Source organism: Panthera leo, chromosome C2 (genome assembly GCF_018350215.1).
Source record: "Panthera leo isolate Ple1 chromosome C2, P.leo_Ple1_pat1.1, whole genome shotgun sequence".
NCBI lineage: Eukaryota > Metazoa > Chordata > Mammalia > Carnivora > Felidae > Panthera > Panthera leo.
In genome coordinates this window covers 107,425,999-107,448,705 of record NC_056687.1, presented here as the reverse complement: position 1 = coordinate 107,448,705, position 22,707 = coordinate 107,425,999, and the positions used below count along the sequence as shown (strand labels likewise).

At 37.8% G+C, this 22,707-nt stretch overlaps 2 long non-coding RNA genes across 8 annotated transcripts in view; one reads left to right on the top strand and one right to left on the bottom strand.

Moving 5' to 3' along the window:
• The window catches only part of LOC122198397, a 70,215-nt gene that overhangs the window by 41,106 nt on the left and 6,402 nt on the right, over positions 1-22,707 (top strand). For 3 of the 6 annotated variants that reach the window (XR_006192965.1, XR_006192962.1, XR_006192960.1), the window contains one exon: positions 16,897-17,295. This is a non-coding gene — a long non-coding RNA (uncharacterized LOC122198397). Of the gene's footprint in view, positions 1-4,091; positions 4,195-16,896; positions 17,296-22,707 lie in introns of those variants that run through there. The other 3 variants (XR_006192964.1, XR_006192963.1, XR_006192961.1) reach the window with 3 other exon arrangements.
• LOC122198398 lies at positions 1,052-22,366 on the bottom strand. 2 transcript variants are annotated; one of them, XR_006192966.1, is made up of 6 exons: positions 22,160-22,366; positions 19,219-19,407; positions 18,609-18,713; positions 17,977-18,065; positions 17,746-17,839; positions 1,052-1,215 (listed from the first exon to the last, which is right to left on the bottom strand). It is a non-coding gene; the product is annotated as an uncharacterized LOC122198398 (long non-coding RNA). The 2 variants fall into 2 exon arrangements; XR_006192967.1 differs by lacking the exon at positions 17,977-18,065.

Below are 22,707 nucleotides of genomic sequence, written 5' to 3'. Positions count from 1 at the left end.
CAATTTAACATACCAAATAAACATAATTAACATCTCTTTATTTATTCTCAAGTTAGCTAACATACAGTGTAGTCTTGGCTTCAGGAGTAGAATCCAGTGATCTGTTACATATAACACACAGAGCTCATCCCAAGTGCCCTCCTTAATGCCCATCACCCAACCCCTATCAACTGTTTGTTCTCTGTATTTAAAAGTCTCTTATGGTTTGCCTCTCTGTTTTTATTTTTCCTACCCTTCCCCTATGATCGTTTAAGTTTCTCCAATTCCACATATGAGTGACATCATAAGATATCTCTCTGAATTATTCTGCTTAGAATAATACCCTCCAGTTTCATCCATGTTGTTGTAAATGTCAAGATTTCATTCTTTTTGATGGCTGAGTAGTAGTCCATTGTAATACAATTCCATTGTGTATACACACACACTTCTTTAATCCATTTATCAGTTGATGGACATTTGGGCTCTTTCCAGAATTTGGCTATTGTTGATAGCACTGCTATCAACATTAGGGAGCATGTGTCCCTTCGGGTCAGCATTCCTGTATTCTCTGGATAAATTCCTAATGGTGCAATTGTTGGATGGTAGGGTATTTGTAATTTTAATTTTTTGAGGAACCTCCACACTGTTTACCAGAGTGGCTGCACCAGTTTGCAGGCCACCAAAAGTGCAAGAGGGCTCCCCTTTTTCCACATCCTTGCCAACATCTGTTGTTTCCTGAGGCATTAATCTTAGGTATTCTGACCAGTATGAGGTGGTATCTCAGTGTCGTTTTGATTTGTATTTCCCTGATGATGAGCATTGTTGAGCATCTTTTCATGTGTCTTGGAAAAGTGTCCATTCGTGTTCTGCCTTTTTCTTCACTGGATTGTTTGTTTTTTGGATGTTGAGTTTGGTAAGTTTTTTATAGATTTTGGATACTAACCCTTTATCCAATATATCATTTGCAAATATCTTCTCCCATTCCATTGGTTGCCTTTCAGTTTTGTTTCTTTTGCTGTGTAGAAGCTTTTTATCTTGACGTCTCAATAGTTTATTTTTGCTTTTATTTCCCTTGCCTTCAGAGACATGTCAAGTAAGAAGTTGCTGCAGCCAAGGTCAAAGAGGTTGCTGCCTTTAACATCTCTCTTTTATGAGAAGAACAAACCCTTGAAATCTTCTAGAGATCTTGTGGAAAGTTTCAAACTCAAGAAGACTTCATTTTAGAATTTGGGAGTTCTGTCAAAAAAAAAAAAAAAAAGTTCAGACTTCTCATTAAACAGAGTAACATATCATACAATAATTATCCATTTTATCTAAAGTGGCAGTTAAAGACTTCATAGGCAAATAAAATTAAACACTCTTTTTTCTAAGTAATCAAAGACTTGATGGAGACAAAACATGGAACCTTTACTTTTCTAGGTACATTGCATTAAAAGTAAAAAAATTGTTTACAATTAAAAGGACATTTTCTTAGATTATTATGATTTTAACAGAGACAAAAAACAAATTTTAATTTGCACCAGCTTTTTATATTAAAACTCATTTTTCAAATAAATCATTTTAATCTTAGCCAGCATGATCATACATTAAAATCATTTTAAAGATTCCTTGTTCACAATCTTTTAAGACTTTTTAAAGAGGAAAAAATCTGAATGTGAAAAAAAAAAATAGTCTCACTTTAGGACAAAAATTTTTTATAAAGAAGCTATAAGAAATGGAGGAGAAAAACACATGTTCTACTTTTCTTGCATATGGAGATGTTTCCCTATTATTTTTAGTAGCTGTAATCACATATTAGAAGCTTTAACCCTTAGGCATCCAAATCGGCCAGGAGGAGGTCAAATTTTCACTCTTCGCAGATGACATGATACTCTATATGGAAAACCCAAAAGATTCCACAAAAAAAACTTCTAGAACTGATCCATGAATTCAGCAAAGTGGCAGGATCTAAAATCAATGCACAGAAATCAGTTGCATTCCTACACACCAAAAATGAAGCAACAGAAAGAGAAATCAAGGAATCGATCCCATTTACAACTGCACCAAAAACCATAACATACCTAGGAATAAATCTAACAAGAGGTGAAAAATTTATACACTGAAAACTATAGAAAGCTTATGAAAGAAATTGAAGGAGACACAAAAAAATGGGAAAAGATTCCATGCTCCTGGATAGGAAGAAGAAATATTGTTAAAATGTCAACACTACCCAAAGCAATCTATACATTCAATGCAATCCCTGTCAAAGTAACACCAGCATTCTTCACAGAGCTAGAGCTAACAATCCTAAAGTTTGTACAGAACCAGAAAAGACCTGGAATAGCGAAAGCAATCTTGAAAAAGAAAACCAAAGCAGGAGGCATCACAATCCCAGACTTCAAGCTATACTACAAAGCTGTAATCATCAAGACAGTCTGGTACTGGCACAAAAACAGACACTCAGATCAATGGAACAGAATAGAGAACCCAGAAATGGACCCACAAATGTATGGCCAACTAAAGACAGTCTCTTCAGCAAATGGTGCTGGGAAAACTGGACAGTGACATGCAGAAAAATGAACCTGGACCACTTTCTTACACCATACACAAAAATAAAATGGATGAAAGACCTCAATGTAAGACAGGAAGCCATCAAAATCCTTGAAGAGAAAGCAGGCAAAAACCTCTTTGACCTTGGCCACAGCAACTTCTTACTCAACACAAAAGCAAAAATGAACTATTGGGACCTCATCAAAATAAAAAGCTTCTGCACAGCAAAAGAAACAATCAGAAAAACTAAAAGGCAACCGGCAGAATGGGAGAAGATATTTGCAAATGACATATCAGATAAATAGTATCCAAAATCTACAAAGAACTTCTCAAACTCAATACCCAAAAAACAAATAATCCAGTGAAGAAATGGGCAAAAGACATAAATAGACACTTCTCCAAAGAAGACATCCAGATGGCCAACCAACACATGAAAAGATGCTCAACATCACTTATCATCAGGGAAATACAAATCAAAACCACCATGAGATACCACTTCACACCTGTCAGAATGGCTAACATTAACAACTCAGGCAACAACAGATGTTGGCGAGGATGCAGAGAAATAGGATCTCTCGCGCTGCTGGTGAGAATGCAAACTGGGCAGCTACTCTGGAAAACAGTATGGAGGTTCCTCAAAAAATTAAAAATAGAACTACCCTATGACCCAGCAATTACACTACTAGGTATTTACCCAAGGGATACAGGTATGCTGTTTTGAAGGGACACATGCACCCCAATGTTTACAGCAGCACTATCAACAATAGTCAAAGTATGGAAAGAGCCCAAAGGTCCATCAATGGATGAATGGATAAAGAACACACACACGCACTGGAGTATTACTCGGCAATCAAAAAGAATGAAATCTTGCCATTTGCAACTATGTGGGTGGAACTAGAGGGTATTATGCTAAGTGAAATTAGAAACAAATATCATATGACTTCACTCATATGAGAACTTTAAGATACAAAACAGATGAACATAAGGGAAGCAAAAATAATATAAAAACAGGGAGGGGGACAAAACATAAGACTCTTAAATATGGAGAACAAACAGAGGGTTGCTGGAGAGGTTGAGGGAGCGGGGGATGGGCTAAATGGGTGAGGGGCACTAAAGAATCTACTCCTGAAATCATTGTTGCACTCTATGCTAACTTGGATGTGAATTTAAAAAAATAAAAATTAAAAAAAAAGTCTTTTACCCTTAGAAACTTTATAGTGAAAAATACTAAGCAATTATGAATTGTTACATTTACTTAATTTGCCAATCTAAAAATGCACTATGAAGGTATTTATAAATTTCTTGAAATATGTGCTTATTCATAACAATCTTTCAAAAAGCACAAAACACTGTTTACTAAGAGACTCAAGTTTTAGTTCCTCTGTGATAGGAAAGCCAAAAGAATAGATAAACCTATAGTCACTAATTAATGTTTTATTCTTTACTTATTGGGAAATAAGTTAAATTCAATGATATCTACATTAACTCATTTAGCAAAACTTAAAGGTTTCAGGGTACCAAAAGACTTGGAGAAACTATTTTAAATAGTTGATCTATAAACTTTTATGTTTTCTTTTTTTAAGTAGGCTTCACATCCAGTGCGGAGCAGAGTGCAGGGTATTAACTCACAACCCTGACATCAAGACCTGAGCTGAGTTCAAGAGGCAGATGCTTAACTGATTGTAGGTAAAGGGTGCCTGAGTGGCTCAAACCTTTTTTCTTCAACTTACTTGCTCTTTTTTTTTTTTTTAAGTTTATTTTTGAGAGACAGCACATACAAGTGGGGGAGGGGCAGAGAGCAGGGAACAGAGGATCCTAAGTGGGCTCTGTACTGACAGCAGCAGGCTCTATGTGGGGCTCAAACCATGAGACCATGACCTGAGCTAAAGTTGCATGCTCAACTGACTGACCCACCAAAGTGCCCACAATTTACTTAACTCTTAACAATTGTATTTAGATTACTCATAAAAACTTCATGAGATATCAAACTCAGCTACTCTCCCTGTTGAAAATTCTGTAACCTAATCAGACTGCCAGGGAAGATGTCAGAATAGGAGGATCCTAGGCTTACTTTGTTCCATAGATACATTGTCTTATGAATCTCCCCCTCCAACCAGCCACACTGGGCAGAAGTTCCTCCAGAATGGCTCCAAGTCTCTTCCCATAAGCAGACAAGTACAAACCTTGTTTATGTTATGCATCCCACCCTTGTGTTCTCCTGCAGACTATCCCATCCAACCCACCCCACTTGGCAGGAGTCCATCCAAAGTGGCACCACAAGCATGGCATTCTGTAAGCAGCACTGACAGTGGCCAGCACCACTCAAAGTGACTCCTGCCCTGGGGAAGGTGGAAAATAATCACACACACTAGTTTGCAGGCCAACCAGTGGGCTTGGGGCAGACAGCTGGTCTGACTGTAGGTCCCACCCACCAACAAAAGCCTTTCAGGAGACAATGCTGGGAGTGTACCCTGTAGTTCAGTGCAACCACAATTCTGGAAAATGAGCTGAGGGCATGCATCTTCACTGACCCAACTCAAGCCCATGGTGGCTCTCAGACTGGGCCCTTAAACAGCACAGGTACCAAACCCGACCCCTAACAGGCAAAGAGTCATTGCAGACAACTAGACTAAAGTCAAACACACCTTAACCACAACAGTAGGATGCACACAACACACACAGCAGAAAACCCAAAGTGCCAGCTTCTGCTGCATAGACCTCACATTGCAGGGCACTGTAGGGCCTCTTGTTCATAAGCCCACCAATTTCAAAAGCAGGAGACCTAGCTGAATTTCCTAACACAGACACAGAAAGTTAGACAAAATGAGAGGAATAGGTCTCAAATGAAAGAACAGGACAAATACACAGCAAGAGAGCTAAACAAAATGGAAATAAGCAATATGCCAGATAGAGAACTCTAAGTAATGGTCATAAAGGTACTCACTGGGCTCGAGAAATGAGTGGAAGATCTCAGCAAGTTCCTCAACAAAGAGAAAATATTAAGAAGAACCAACCAGAGATGAACTCAATAACTGAAAAATACACTACATGGAATAAAGGACTAGAGGAAGTAGAAGAATGGATGAGTGACCTGGAGAACAGAGTAATGGAAAGCAACCAAATGGAACAGAAGAAAAAAAGAATATTAGAAAATGAGAATAGGTTAAGGGAGCACAGTGACCCCACCAAGTATAATAACATTCAGATTATAGGGATCCCAGAAGAAGAGAGAAAAAAGGGGGCAGAAAATTTAATAAATAATAGCTGAAAACTTCCCTAATCTGCAGAAGGAAACAGAAAACCTGATCCAAGAGGCACAGAGAGCCCCAACAAAATCAACCTAAGGTGCTCCACACCAAGACACAGAATAGTTAAAATGACATTTTAAAAAAAGTGATGAATTTTAAAAATAGCCAGAGAAAACAGTTACATACAAGGGGAATCTCATATAAGGCTATCAGCTGAGTTTGGGCACGATATATTCAAAGTGCTAAAAGGAGAAAAATCTGCAGCCAATAATACTCTCTATCCAGCAAGGCTATCATTGAGAACAGAAGGAGAGAGAAGGAGTTTTCCAGACAAAAATAGTTAAGACATTCATGACCACTAATCCATTTCTACGAGAAATGTTAAAGGCTTTCTCTGAGTGGGAAGGAAAGCCCATAAGCAGGAGTAATAAAAGTAGGAAAGGGAACACTTTCATAGGTACATATAAACATTATAAAAACAGTATATTAATCCCTTATAAAACCAGTATGGAGGTTAAAGTACAACAGCAGGAATATTAGGCCACAAATTCAAAAATATTAAAATCAATATATCTATGAAAATTGGTTAAGGTATTCACAAAATAAAGATGTAAAGTATAACACCATATACCTAAAATGTGGGGTGGGGGAAATAAAATATTACTGCTTTTAGAACGGGTTCAAGCTTTACCAACAATCAACTTAATACAGACTGCCATATGCATAGGATATTATATATAAACCTAATGGTAACCACAAATCAAGCCACAAACCTAACGGTAACCCGACATAAATATGCAAAAAAAAAAAAAAACCACAAAAAACAAAAAGGAATCCAAGCATATCACTAAAGAAAGCCATCAAACCACAAGAGAGTAAGAAAGGAACAAAGAACTACAAAAGTGACCATAAAGCAAGTAATAAAATGGCAATAAATACATACTTACCAGTAATTAATTTGAATGAAAATGGACTGAACTACCTAATCAAAAGAATAGGGTGCCTAACTGGATAAAATTGCAAAACCCATCAATATTCTGCCTACAAGAGACCTAAAGACACATGCAGATTTAAAGGGAAGAGATGGAAAAACATTTATCATGCAAATGGAAGTGAAAAGAAAGCTGGTAACAATATATTGGACAAAACAGACTTTAAAACAGACTGTAACAAGAGATAAAGATGGACACTATATAATCATAAAGGGAACAATTTAACAATAAGGTATAATAATTGTAAACATTTATGCACCCAACATGAAAGCAGCCAAATAACATAAATAAGTTAATAAACATAATAGAAGAAATCAACAATACTAGTGAACTGAAATTTTAACATCCCACTTACATCAACAGATCACCTAGAAAGAAAATCAACAAGGAAACAGTGGCTTTGAATGACCAACTGGACCAGATGGATTTAATAGATATATTCAGACACAGCAAAAATACACATGCTTTTCAAGTACACATGGAACATTCTCCAGAATAGATCACATTAGGCCACAAATTCAAAAAGACTGAAATCATAACATGCATCTTTTCTGACTACAACACTATGAAACTAGAAATCAACCACAAGAAAAAAGTCTAGAACACAAATACATGGAGATTAAATAACATTCTATCAAACAACAAATGGGTCAAAGAAGAAATCAAAGAAATTTAATAATACATACATACAAATGATCAGGAAAATACAATGGCCCCAAATCTTTGGGATGTAGCAAAAGGTATTCTAGGAGAGAAATTTATAGCAATATAGGCCTACATCAGGAAACAAGAAAAATCTCAAACAACCTAACTTTACACCTAAAGAAGCTAGAAAAAGAGGAGCAAAGCCCCAAACTAGCAGAAGGAAGGAAATACTAAATATTAGAGCAGAAATAAATGAAATAGAGATTTAAAAAATCAGAACAGATTAATGAAAACAAAACCTACTTCTTTGAAAAGATCAATAAAATTGATAAACCTTTAGCTAGACCCATAAAAAAAAAGAGAGGACTCGAAATCAGAAATGAAAGAGGAAGGGCTCCTGTGTGGCTCAGTCGGTTAAGCATCTGACTTTGGCTCAGGTCATGATCTCAAGGTTCGTGGGTTCCAGCCCCACGTTGGGCTCTGTGCTGACAGCTCAGAGCCTGGAGCCTGCTTCAGATTCTAGGTCTCCCTCTCTCTCTCTGTCCATCCTCCACTCATGCTCTGCCTCTCTCTCTCAAAAATAAATAAACATTAAAAAAAATTTTTTTAATACAAGGATAAAGAGAAAATTCTGAAAGCAGCTAGGGATAAACATGGTCTAACATATAAAGGGAGACCTATAAGACTAGTGATGGATCTATCTACTGAAACTTGGCAGGCCAGAAAGGAATGGCAGGAAATCTTCAATGTAATGAACAGAAAAAAAATATGCAGCCGAGAATCATTTATCCAGCAAGTCTGTCATTCAGAATAGGAGAGATAAAGGTCTTCCCAAACAAACAACAACTGAAGGAATTCATCACCACTAAACCAGCCCTACAAGAGATCCTAAGGGGAATCCTGTGAGACAAAGTACCAGAGACATCACTACAAGCATGAAACCTACAGATATCACAATGACTCTAAACCCATATCTTTCTATAATAACACTGAATGTAAATGGACTAAATGCTCCAACCAAAAGACATGGGGTATCAGAATGGATAAAAAAACAAGACCCATCTATTTGCTGTCTACAAGAGACTCATTTTAGACCTGAGGACACCTTTAGATTGAAAGTGAGGGGATGGAGAACTATCTATCATGCTACTGGAAGTCAAAAGAAAGCTGGAGTAGCCATACTTATATCAGACAAACTAGACTTTAAAGGCTGTAACAAGAGATGAAGAAGGGCATTATATAATAATTACAGGATCTATCCATCAGGAAGAGCTAACAATTATAAATGTCTATGTGCCGAATACAGGAGCCCCCAAATATATAAAACAATCACAAACATAAGCAGCCTTATTGATAAGAATGTGGTAATTGCAGGGGACTTTAATATTCCACTTACAACAATGGATAGGTGATCTAGCCACAGGATCAATAAAGAAACAAGGGCCCTGAATGATACATTGGATCAGATGGACTTGACAGATATATTTAGAACTCTGCATCCCAAAGCAACAGAATATACTTTCTTCTTGAGTGCACATGGAACCTTCTCCAAGGTAGATCACATACTGGGTCACAAAAAAGTATACAAGAATTGAGATCATATCATGCATACTTTCAGACCACAATGCTATGAAGCTTGAAATCAACCACAGGAAAAAGTCTGGAAAACCTCCAAAAGCATGGAGGTTAAAGAACACCCAACTAAACAATGAATAGGTCAACCAGGCAATTAGAGAAGAAATTTAAAAATATATGGAAACAAATGAAAATGAAAATACAACAACCCAAATGTTTTGGGATGCAGCAAAGGCAGTCCTGAGAGGAAAATACATTGCAATCCAGGCCTATCTCAAGAAACAAGAAAAATCCCAAATACAAAATCTAACAGCACACCTAAAGGAAACAGAAGCAGAACAGCAAAGACACCCTGAACCCAGCAGAAGAAGAGAAATAATAAAGATCAGACCAGAAATAAACAATGTAGAATCTAAAAAAACTGTAGAGCAGATCAATGAAACCAAGAGTTGGTTTTTTGAAAAAATAAACGAAATTGATAAACCTCTAGCCAGGCTTCTCAAAAAGAAAAGGGAGATGACCCAAATAGATAAAATCATGAATGAAAATGGAATTATTACAACCAATCCCTCAGAAATACAAGCAATTATCAGGGAATACTATGAAAAATTATATGCCAACAAACTGGACAACCTGGAAGAAATGGACAAATTCCTAAACACCCACACACTTCCAAAACTCAAACAGGAAGAAATCAAAAGCTTGAACAGACCCATAACCCACGAAGAAATTGAATCGGTTATCAAAAATCTCCCAACAAGTAAGAGTCCAGGACCAGATGGCTTCCCTGGGAAATTCTACCAGACATTTAAAGCAGAGATAATACCTATCCTTCTCAAGCTGCTCCAAAAAATAGAAAGGGAAGGAAAACGTCCAGACTCATTCTATGAAGCCAGCATTACTTTGATTCCTAAACCAGACAGAGACCCAGTAAAAAAAGAGAGAACTACAGGCCAATATCCCTGATGAATATGGATGTGAAAATTCTCAATAAGATACTAGCAAATCAAATTCAACAGCATATAAAAAGAATTATTCACCATGATCAAGTGTGATTCATTCCTGGGCTGCAGGGCTGGTTCAATATTAGCAAATCAATCAATGTGATATATCACATTAATAAAAGAAAAGATAAGAACCATATGATCCTGTCAATCGATGCAGAAAAAAGCATTTGACAAAATTCAGCATCCTTTCTTAATAAAAACCCTCGAGAAAATCGGGATAGAAGGAACATACTTAAACATCATAAAAGCCATATATGAAAAGCCCACAGCTAATATCATCCTCAGTGGGGAAAAACTGAGAACTTTCTCCATGAGATCAGGAACACGACAGGGATGTCCACTCTCACCACTGTTGTTTAACATAGTGTTGGAAGTGCTAGCATCAGCAATCAGACAACAAAAGGAAATCAAAGGCATCAAAATTGGCAAAGATGAAATTAAGCTTTCACTTTTTGCAGATGACATGATATTATACATGGAAAATCGGACAGACTCCACCAAAAGTCTTCTAGAACTGATACATGAATTCAGCAAAGTTGCAGGATACAAAATCAATGTACAGAAATCAGTTGCATTCTTATACACTAATAATGAAGCAACAGAAAGACAAATAAAGAAACTGATCCCATTCACAATTGCACCAAGAAGCATAAAATACCTAGGAATAAATCTAACCAAAGATGTAAAAGATCTGTATGCTGAAAACTATAGAAAGCTTATGAAGGAAATTGAAGAAGATATAAAGAAATGAAAAACATTCCGTGCTCATGGATTGGAAGAATAAATATTGTTAAAATGTCAATACTACCCAAAGCTATCTACACATTCAATGCAATCCCAATCAAAATTGCACCAGCATTCTTCTTGAAGCTAGAACAAGGAATCCTAAAATTTGTATGGAACCACAAAAGGCCCCAAATAGCCAAAGTAATTTTGAAAAAGAAGACCAAAGCAGGAGGCATCACAATCCCAGACTTTAGCCTCTACAACAAAGCTGTAATCATCAAGACAGCATGGTATTGGCACAAAAACAGACACATAGACCAATGGAATAGAACAGAAACCCCAACACTGGACCCACAAATGTATGGCCAACTAATCTTTGACAAAGCAGAAAAGAGTATCCAGTGGAAAAAAAGACAGTCTCTTTAACAAATGGTGCTGGGAGAACTGGACAACATGAAGAATGTGAAACTAGACCACTTTCTTACACCATACACAAAAATAAACTAAAAATGGATAAAGGACCTGGATGTGAGACAGGAAACCATCAAAACCCTAGAGGAGAAAGCAGGAAAAAACCTCTCTGACCTCAGCCACAGCAATTTCTTACTTGACACATCTCCAAAGGCAAGGGAATTAAAAGCAAAGAACTACTGGGACCTCATGAAGATAAAAAAAAACTTCTGCACAGCAGAGGAAACAATCAACAAAACTAAAAGGCAACCAATGGAATGGGAAAAGATATTTGCAAATGACATATCAGACAAAGGGCTAATATCCAAAATCTATAAAGAGCTCACCAAACTCCACACCCCAAAAACAAATAACCCAGTGAAGAAATGGGCAGAAAACATGAATAGACACTTCTGTAAAGAAGACATCCAGATGGCCAACAGGCACATGAAAAGATGCTCAATGTCGGTCCTCATCAGGGAAATACAAATCAGGACCACCCTCATATATCACCTCACGCCAGTTAGAGTGGCTAAAATGAACAAATCAGGAGACTATAGATGCTGGAGAGGATGTGGAGAAACGGGAACCCTCTTGCACTGCTGGTGGGAATGCAGACTGTGCAGCCACTCTGGAAAACAGTGTGGAGGTTCCTCAAAAAATTAAAAATAGATCTACCCTGTGACCCAGCAACAGCACTGCTAGGAATTTACCCAAGAGATACAGGAGTGCTGATGCATAGGGGCACTTGTACCCCAGTGTTTATAGCAGCACTTTCAACAATAGCCAAATTATGGAAAGAGCCTAAATGTCATATCCATCAACTGACGAATGGATAAAGAAATTGTGATTTATATACACAATGGAATACTAGGTGGCAATGAGAAAGAATGAAATATGGCCTTTTGTAGCAATGTGGATGGAACTGGAGAGTGTTATGCTAAGTGAAATAAGTCATACAGAGAAAGACATACCATATGTTTTCACTCTTATGTGGATCCTGAGAAACTTAACAGAAGTCCATGGGGGAGGGGAAGAAACAAAAAAAGAGGTTAGAGAGGGAGAGAGCCAGAGCATAATAGATTCTTAAAACTGAGGACAAACTGAGGGTTAATGAAGGGTGGGAGGGAGGGGAGGGTGGGTGATGGGTATTGAGGAGGCCACCTTTTGGGATAAGCACTGGGTATTGTATGGAAACCAATTTGACAATAAATTTCATATTTAAAAAAATTTTTTTTAAAGAAATGAAAGAGGAAAAATAACAATGCCACAGAAATACAAAGGATTATAAGAGAATGTTATGGAAAATGATATACTAACAAATTGGACATCCTAGAAGAAATGAATGAATTCCTAGAAGCATATACTCTCCCTAAACTGAATCAGGAATAAATAGAACATATGAACACACTGATTACTAGCAATGAAATTGGAATCAGTAATTCAAAAACACCCAATAAACAAAAATCCAGGATGAGATGGCTTCACAGGTGGATTCTACCAAACATTTAAAGAAGAATTAATACCTATTCTTCTCAAACTCTTCCAAAAACAGAAAAGGAAGGGAAAGTTTCCAAATTCATTCTGAAGCCAGTATTACCCTGATATCAAAACCAGATAAAGATACTACAAAAAGCAAAAAAGCAAAAACAAAAGCCTACAGGCTAATATCTCTGATGAACATATATGGGAAATCCTCATCAAAATAGTAGCAAAAAAAAATCCAACAATATATTTAAAAAATCATTCACCATGATCAAATGGAATTTATTCCTGGAATGCAAGGCAGTTCAATATTTGCAAATCAATGTGTATATGACATTAACAAGAGGAAGGATAAAAACCATATGATCATTTCAATAGATGCAGAAAAAGCATTTGACAAAGTACAATATTCATTCATGATAAAAAAAAAAACTTTCAAAAAAGTAGGTTTAGAGTGAACACACCTCAAAATAATAAAGGCCATATATTAAAAACCCACAGTGAGGGGGCGCCTGGGTGGCTCAGTCGGTTAAGCGGCCGACTTCGGCTCAGGTCATGATCTCACGGTCTGTGAGTTCAAGCCCCGCGTCGGGCTTTGTGCTGACAGCTCAGAGCCTGGAGCCTGCTTCGGATTCTGTGTCTCCCTCTCTCTCTGACCCTCCCCCGTTCATTCTCTGTCTCTCTCTGTCTCAAAAATAAACATTAAAAAAAAAATTAAAAAAAAAAACCCACAGTGAGCATCATATGCAATGGTGAAACACTGAGAACTTTCCTCTAAGATAGGACCAAGACAAGGATGTCCACTGTCATCAATTTCATTCAACATAGTCCTACAAGTCCTAGTCATACTAATCAGACAAGAAAAGGGAATAAAAAGCATTCAAATCGGTAAGGAAGAAGTAAAACTTTCACTATTTGCAGTGATACTATATAGTATCATATGATACTATATATAGACATGATACTATATATAAAAAACCCTGAAGACTCCACCAAAAATTTACTAGAAATGATACATTCATTTAGGTTGCAGGATACAAAATATATAATGTATTTATATACTAATAATTAAGCAACAGAAATTAAGAAAGCAATCCCATTTACAATTGCACCAAAAATAATAAAATACCTAGGAATAAACATAACCAAAGAAGTGAAGGGCCTGTACTCTGAAAACCATAAAATGCTGATGAAAGACACTGAAGACAACACAAACAAGTAGAAAGATATTCCATGGAAAGATATTCCATTTATGGAATGGAATAACAGATATTGTTAAAATGTCCATACTACCCAAAGTGACTAGATTTAATTACTAGATTTAATGCAATCCATATCAAAACACCAACAGCATTTTTTACAGAACTAGAACAATCCTATTATTTTTATAGAACCACAATAGATCCGCAAACAGCAAAAGCAATTTTGAAAAAGAAAAACAAAACTGGAGCTATTACAGTTCCAGATTTCAAGTTCTACTACAAAGCTATAGTAATCAAAACAGGATGTAAGCGGCACAAAAACAGACAAAGAGATTAATACAAGAGAACAGAAAAACCTAGAAATAAGCCCCCACTTATATGGTCAATTAATCTTTTATAAAATAGCTGAGAATATGCAATGGGAAAAAGCCTCTTCAACAAATGTTGCTGGCAACACTGGGTGGCTACATGCAAAAAAATGAAACCGGACCACTTTCTAACACCATACACAAAAATAAACTCAAAACGGATTAAGGACCTACATGTGGCACCTGAAACCACAAAAATCCTAGAAGAGAGCACAGGTAATAATTCTTTTTACATTGGCCATAGCAACATCTCTCTAGATATGTCTCCTGAGGCAAGGAAATCAAAAGCAAATATAAGCTATTGGGACAATATCAAAATAAAAAGTTTCTGTACAGAAAAATAAATAATCAACAAAACTAAAAGACTGCCTACTGAATGGAAGAAGATATTTGTAAATGACATCTACAAAAGGGTTAGTATCCAAAATATATAAAGAACTTGTACAACTCAACATCCAAAAAACAATCCAATTAAAAATGGGTGGAAGACAGGGCACCTGGGTGGCTCAGTCGGTTGAGAGTCTAACTTTGGCTCAGATCATGATCTCATGGTATGTTGGAGCCCCATATGAGCCTGCTTCAGATTCTGTGTGTCTCTCTCTCTACCCCTCCCCAACTTGCATGCTCTCGTTCTTTTTCTCAAAAATAAACAAGCATTACAAAATTTTTTAAATAAAAATAAATGGGCAGAAGACATGGACAGATATTTCTCCAAAGAAGAAATACCGATAGCCAAACACACGAAAAGACACTCAACATCATTCATCCATCGGGGAAATGGATCAAAACTACAATGAGATATCACTTCAAACCTGTCAGAATGTATAAAATCAAAAACAAAAGAAACACGTAAGTGTTAGAGAGAATGCAAAGAAATAGGAACCCTTGTGCACTGTTGGTAGGAATGCAAACTGTTGCAGCCACTGTGGAAGACAGTACGGACATTCCTCAAAAAGTTAAAAATGGAACTACCATATGATCCAGTAATCCCACTACTGAGTATGTACCCCTCAAATACAAAAACACTAATTCAAAGAGATGCATGCACCCCTTTGTTTATTGCAGCATCATTTACAATAGCTAAATTATGGAAGCAGCCCAAGTGCCCATCGAAAGATGAATTGATAAAGAATGGAATTATTATATTATTTCAATCATAAAAAATGAAATCATGGGGCGCCTGGGTGGCGCAGTCGGTTAAGCGTCCGACTTCAGCCAGGTCATGATCTCGCGCTCCGTGAGTTCGAGCCCCGCGTCAGGCTCTGGGCTGATGGCTCGGAGCCTGGAGCCTGTTTCTGATTCTGTGTCTCCCTCTCTCTCTGCCCCTCCCCCGTTCATGCTCTGTCTCTCTCTGTCCCGAAAATAAATAAAAAACGTTGAAAAAAAAAAAATTTGAAAAATGAAATCTTGCCATTTGTAACAACATGGATGGATCTAGAGAGTATAATGCTAAGTGAAGTAAGTCAGAGATAGACAAGTAAAATATGATTTCACTCATGTATGGAATTTAAGAAACGAACAAAGAAGAAAACAGAGAGACAAACCAAGAAACAGACTCTTAACTATAGAGAACTGATGATTACCAGAGGGGAGGTGGGGGGGGGTGGGTATGGGTGAAATAAGTGAAGGGGTTTAAGAGTACAGTTATCACGATGAGCACTGAGTAATGTATAGAATTGTTGAATCACTTTATTGTACACCTGAAACTAATCTAACACTGTATGTTAACTTTACTGGAATTAAAATTTTTTAAACTTCATTTTAAAAAATCCACCAAAAGAGCTTTAGAAATCTGAATCATTTCTGATTGTATCCCAAACATCATAAAATAAGATTAGGGCACACATTTCACAGGAAAGCTAATATAAGAATGGGCTGGGAAATACAGCATATTGTGGAATTTCTAGATACTGTACAACCCAACTGCTTCTGGATCAGTTGAGAAGTATGGCTTATTCAAGCAAAAGCTTAGGTTGCTTAGTAACAATCTAGGTATGAAAGTCTGGACTAAGATGATCTGGGAGGCAGCAAGATCTCTAAACCATAGATATAGAATGGTAGAAAAACTCCTATTGAATTAATATGGCAGACATCCACAGAGATAGGAATTAGCACTAACAACACTCCAGAATGAAAACTAATCTGATTTAAAAACAATCATTAGAGTACTGCAGAAATTATAGCACCTGCCATTAAAAAAAACAATCTGGTTGACCAAAGAAGAAAGAATACTACATCAAACTAAGGAAAATATCATAAATCATCTATAAAAATTTCAGGTATGAAGAACACCATGTTTTGCTGTATCAACACTAGATGTTTAATACTTAGCCTAGTATGATGCAGGATGATTATGCTTGGGGCGGTATTCGCAATAATTATGGCCCAATATTGGCCATAAACTATAGATCTCCTTGAGTGGCAAGAACAACAGCTACAAAGATTTACAAATTTATAGGACACTATCTTAATTTTGTAGGCATGAATCTGCTATGCATTATTAAACCCCTAAGTATTACTATGGGGGTCAATGCAGTATGCTACCTTACTGCTCACTATTGGATACCATACTCATTGCAGCTTTGGATACTTCCATGACCTATTCAGGAATGGTGGTTATACAAAATAGATTGCCACATTCTGCTGCAGATACAACTCCAGAGTCTGTGACATCTTTTTCTCCTCCACAGATTACTACCCCTATCACCTTATTGCAACTGAGGACTCAACAACATCACCAGCATCACCAAATCCAACCTTGCCACCCCTCCCCTTTACTATAAGATCTATCTATTCACTGTGAAACCTTCAATCAATGGAGAAACCAAATACCTAGGGAAGCTGATAAAGTGGAAACTTCTACTTCAATCTCCACGAGAATCATTATGGATCCTGAACAATACACCCTATTAGAAACTGACTTGAAGGAGAAAGATTGGCCTGAACCACTAACTGTCTCTTGGTATTATAAGCTAGAGTATATACCAAGACAATCAGGTACTGATTTCTGTAATTTTTATCTTACTAAATTGAATGTAGCACTGGACACATGCCAGAGATTCTGAAAATAACATCAATTTAATTCCTGACTTACTTTGTGTAGTAGCACTTTATTTTACAAGAGCAACTGCTAAATATTCAGAATGGGCAATTATATTTGTAAATATAAATTAGCCAAAAAATTGAACTTTACTATACTCTCAACTTATTAGAAAATTAAGAATACATTCATGCACACTATGTCCAGACTTTATAAGAACAAAGACACTTAGTAAGGTCTACAAAGGACACATAAGAAACTTAGTACATATCATTATCCATGGTGGTATACATCTGGCTTCTGTCTCACCACAAATTTTTATTCTAAGAATATGGGAACTTATATTAAGAAAGCCTCTCATGGTCATAGTAGAAGCCACAATAGTAGCCTATACTTTGTAACTTAGTATACAGAACTTTTAACCAAAATATAGATCCCCAAATCGGGCTCAGTCTTATCTACCACTGAAATAGCCAAGTTGGTCCCCATGTGTACTTACTGTTTGCTGGGGTCCCAGGCATCTCTTATTGAAGTTCCTTAGCAAGCCACCCAATTTAGCCCTCGTAAGGTAGTCCATATTCCTCCAGCGCTGCCTTCAGGGGAAGTACACACATGTGTACAGATTAGGATTTGGAATTAGGCAGATGCCAGTTACCTCCAATAGCCCCCTCCTGTGACCCAGCCTTGCCCGACAGTACCATTCCAGGTCCCTGGTTACCCTGAACTGTACCTCCTGAGTATGCACAGTCTGCACCTTATCAGCCAGTCTTGGGCGGCTGGGGCACTCCAGGCCTGTTGAACTCCTGCCACACCAAAACCCTGTGAATGGCCGCAGGATAGAGACATCCTCCCTCCAAAAATATTTCTGAGGCAGCAGTAATCCCCCCTTTGGACTGGATGCCTGATGAGGTCCAGAACATGTTGAACAATCAAGGCTCCCAAGTGTCTGTTACTGAAGGATACTCCTAGCTAGTCCTCCCAGCTCTGCCCTAGGAATATGGTCCAAATTCCTCCAATTTTACATTCAGGAGGAATATGTGCATTTATGTATGTTAAGGTTTGGAATTAGGCAGATTCCTTGTGTCCCCAGTAGCCCTCTCCCATCACCAGCTGCTCCTAACACTTGACCTGTTCCAGGTCCCTACTTAGCCTGACCCAGTCTGTCAGCCTCATGTAGGCAGGGCACTCCAGGGGTGCGGAGCTGGGGCCGTCTGCAACCACTTGCATAGATGTCAGGCTTGAAGCGTCTTCAAATACAGCGAGGGAAGGTAATGGAAGTCTGAGAGATTTTCCTAGTATGTAGTTTGAATGTCTCTCCTGAGTTTTTTGAATGGCCCAGAGAGCATCAGGCATGAAAATTACCTTTATGTTATCTATTGTGCTGATTTTCCTGAAGTTTATATCAAGTCATTCATATTTAGTTTGCAGGGCTTCAGCGAGAGAAGTCTGTTTTAATTCTCAATGATTCTAAATCAAAAGGATGGGAGAAAATCGGAAACATTGTTTGGAGAGTTGTAGCCAGTCACAAGACATCGGAATTCAGAATCTAGTCTAGTTTACAGGTAGAACACAAAACCTCAAAGACAGTCAACAGAACTGGAATCTAATATCCACAAAATTATTACTGAAACAATTTTTCTCTCTGAGGTCACCCTCATTTTCAAAGTTAGCCAAACTAAGACTAACTTGTCTATAAAATAAGTTTGCTTTTATTAAAATTGGCCTTCTTTACATAAGGACAGCAAGTATAGTAATTGATTGTGGTCTTTTAAATCTGCTTTGCTGGAACTTTTCATAAGGAATCTTCAGACTGAAACTTTAATAGACTCTCGAGGCTAAGAAGTCTAGCCAAACACTTATCATCAAACTTTGCCTATAATACCTATGAATTTGTGTTACTTCCTTTATTCTTGATGTCCCCAAAATGTCCTGAGGTTCTTGTACCTACAATGAAGTGATCTTCCTTACTTACCTTGTAAGGCTGCCGGTTACTCTGTAAGCAAGGTGTCAGGCTGATATTTGCGATGGGCTTTATTAGCTCCATTAAGTCAACTTCAGTTCCTTAAAGCTATTTGGTCATATCTGAGTCTATGCATGTTTCCCTCAAATATGACATCCCCGTCAAAGCCTTGATGATATAGCCCATGTTTCCAATTGTGTCCTGTTACAAGGAGAACAGATTCTTATTGAATTCATGCAAATAAATATATTGCCATGAAAATATAAAGTAACAGAGAGTTTCCACATTCTGGGTGGTGGGGGGGGAATCAGGTAAGGAGAAGATAAAGGTTTCAAATCTGTTTACAAATGTGTAATTTATTGCTGTAAACCCATTAGCTTAAGGGAAAAAAGTTTTCTTAAATCTGGAAATAAAACATTCTTAAAAATCAGCAATGTTTTGGGGCACTGGAGTGGCTCAGTCGGTTAAGCATCCAACTCTTGATTTTGGCTCAGGTCATGATCCCAGAGTCATGGGATAGACCTATCAGTTGGGCTCCACAGTGGGCATGGAGTTGCTTAAGATATTCTCTCTCTCTCCCTCTGCCTCTCCCCCGCTCGTGTACGTGCACTCTCTCTCTCTCTCTCAAAAAAAATCAACAATATTTCTAACCAAAAGTCATAAAAATTATATTACTCCTCTTCATCAGTTTATTCACTCACGTGGAATTATTCTTGTTTTGTTTGAATCCAGTTTTTCCATTAACTCTGGATTTTTTACTTAAAGATCTTAAAGTTCTCAGAAACCTGTATCCTAGAGTGTTTTTCATGAGTTTCCTTGAAGATGAAGCATTTTTGTAGCAACACTTGGGAAAGCATTGAATAAAAGTAAAGCTGTTTATAAATGATAAAAGATTTAAAAATGACAGTGGTTAAAAATATGATTAGAATTCACGATGCAGTTGAGATGGAAATTTGGTTACTTCTGTGACACACAATTCAAGATAATAAGTAGAATTACAAGCGATAGTCTTTTAACACATTAGAGATTTGCAAGACAAAGGCAGGTTTTTTTTAATTTCCACAAAGTACTAGGGTGTCAAGGGACTGACCTGCCTTTTAAAATGGAACTTGCTTCCTATATCAGGGAGATTGATAACTAAAATGGGAGTCAAAATACTTATGCCTTTGAAAAGTCTGTACAAAGCATTTTTTACAAAAACCTCTTTCTGAGGTATACAATTTAACCTTGGCCTCTATTAGCCCCTGAACATTGACCTTCTGCTGATCACTTGTATGTTGGAGGGCCTAGGAGACATTTTGGTCATCCGTTTGTGTGAGGGGTGGGGGTGCTGTGGATGACCACTAATCTTCCTAATTCCTCTCTAAATTTGGTAGGAACTTCTGAAGGTGGAAGTAAAAGGGCTTTTAAGTAAAAGGGCTTTGCTGCTGTCCAGCGGGCATAAATTTTATCGCGTGTATGGTGAAGGTGGGAGTGTCTAGGATACATCTATAAAGGATATTGCATAGAAATGCCTGAAGCTGGCAGAGTCCAATTATGGAGCCCTGAAAAGCAGGAGCAAAGCAGACCTTACTGTCAGTCTGTTAAGTTTAATAATAAACTGTTAAGTTTATTTCCTGGCTTTTGGCATTTACATGATTAACCTGTATATATTGAACCTAGAGATTAGGCTGGAGTGCTCTGTGTAAATCTTGTGGGGAAAAAGGAAGTTAAAACAGGCAGATGGGGCTGGATTTCAAGAAGGGGAATTTACATTGGATATGGACAATAATTTTTATCTTAAGTTTAATTACTGTTCTTTCATCTTGTCAAAGGAGCTTCAAAGGGTAGCCATCATCCCAATAAGATAATTGAAAACTCTCTGTAAATAATATTTTTCTTTCAAATATAGCCAATTGAAAGGATCCATCATCTGGCAATGATGAGTAGGATCTTACTAATCTCAACCATGACTCAAACGATTAAGGCTTTTTATGGGAAAACCTAAAGGCAATTCTTCAGGCTTAGACTAGAACCCAAGAGGCATCCTGGGTGAGGGCATAGATGATACATCCCCCATGGTCCAAAATTTTACTCCCAAAATAGACTAAGACAGCACAGGCCTTCATTGCACAGGCAGTTAAGATGGTGTAAAGAAAATAATACCTTTGGTCTCCCACAAAAATGTGAGACATCTCTAGTCACAGACCCACTAATTTGTGACATGGGGCAGGCACTACTGTAATGAGACTTTTCTAGCACTAATGGAGGTTACGAAGACAAGGGTCCCCTATGGGCTGGGACCTCTTATAACATATAACTCCCGATTGCTGGCAAGGCCAGACAATCAGAGTACTGCTTGTAACTGTGTGTCTCAGAACCTCATTCTACTTGACAGGCCACCACAGTACCCTCTGGTAATTCCATCTTGTGGATGGTGGAGACCAGAGAGAATATTCTCACTGGTCACAAATCTTGTAAATCTTGTAAATCTTGTGGGGAAAAAGGAAGTTAAAACAGGCAGATGGGGCTGGATTTCAAGAAGGGGAATTTACATTGGATATGGACAATAATTTTTATCTTAAGTTTAATTACTTAAGCCAAGCTCTGAGGACATAAAACAAGACAAAAGAAAAAACCTCATCCGGCTTTTACATAGACGACCCGCAGCAAAGTTTGTCTAAACAGATACAGATGTGATGGTAACTGTGAACTCACCAGTCTGTGAGGCCACCTCGAACAACAGGCTGACCGGGACTATGTCTGTGTGCTCTCCTATGGTAATTCATTTTGATGACAAATGACACAAAATACAATGATAAAGACAAGCTGTGGTCATCTCTGGGTGGAAATCCATGTGCCAAGCCAAGAGAACTCTACCAAATGCACCAGAGCCATTAGAGCCAAGGCACTAGTTCCACAAATATTTTCTCCTGCTAACCTAGATTTAGGAAGAGAGAGAAAAAGGACTCACATCACATTCACTTGCACGAGACCTGGCAGGCAGAGGTCCAGTTGGCTGATGTGGTGATGAGGATTCTTCCCTCGTGCCAGCTTTTGTCAGATGTCCCATAATCTCTCAGCCGCAGCAGTGTCCAGCCAGCTAAAGTTTATCCTGCTGGCTATGCCAACTGTTGAGGAGGAAGAACGATTCTCTACCTTCAAGGTTCTTCTAGGTGATCTAAGAATTAAATTGACGAGACAGATTAACAGGAGGAAACAGATTAACAGAGGCCCAATATTAAAATTGAGATGAAATAACCAAGGCAGGCAGCTTTTATGCTTTAAAATTTTTTTTAACATTTATTTTTCAGAGAGACAGAACATGAGTGGGGAAGAGGAAGAGAGGGAGAGGCACACACGGAATCCAAAGCAGGCCCAGTCTCTGAGCTGTTAGCAGAGTCCAACGCAGGGCATGCTTAGCTGACTGAGCCACCCAGGTGCCCCTATGCTTATTTTAGACCTAGAAAGGATAAATGTGAGGAACTGACAGTACAAAGAAGTTATGTTTGCAAGCTTTAA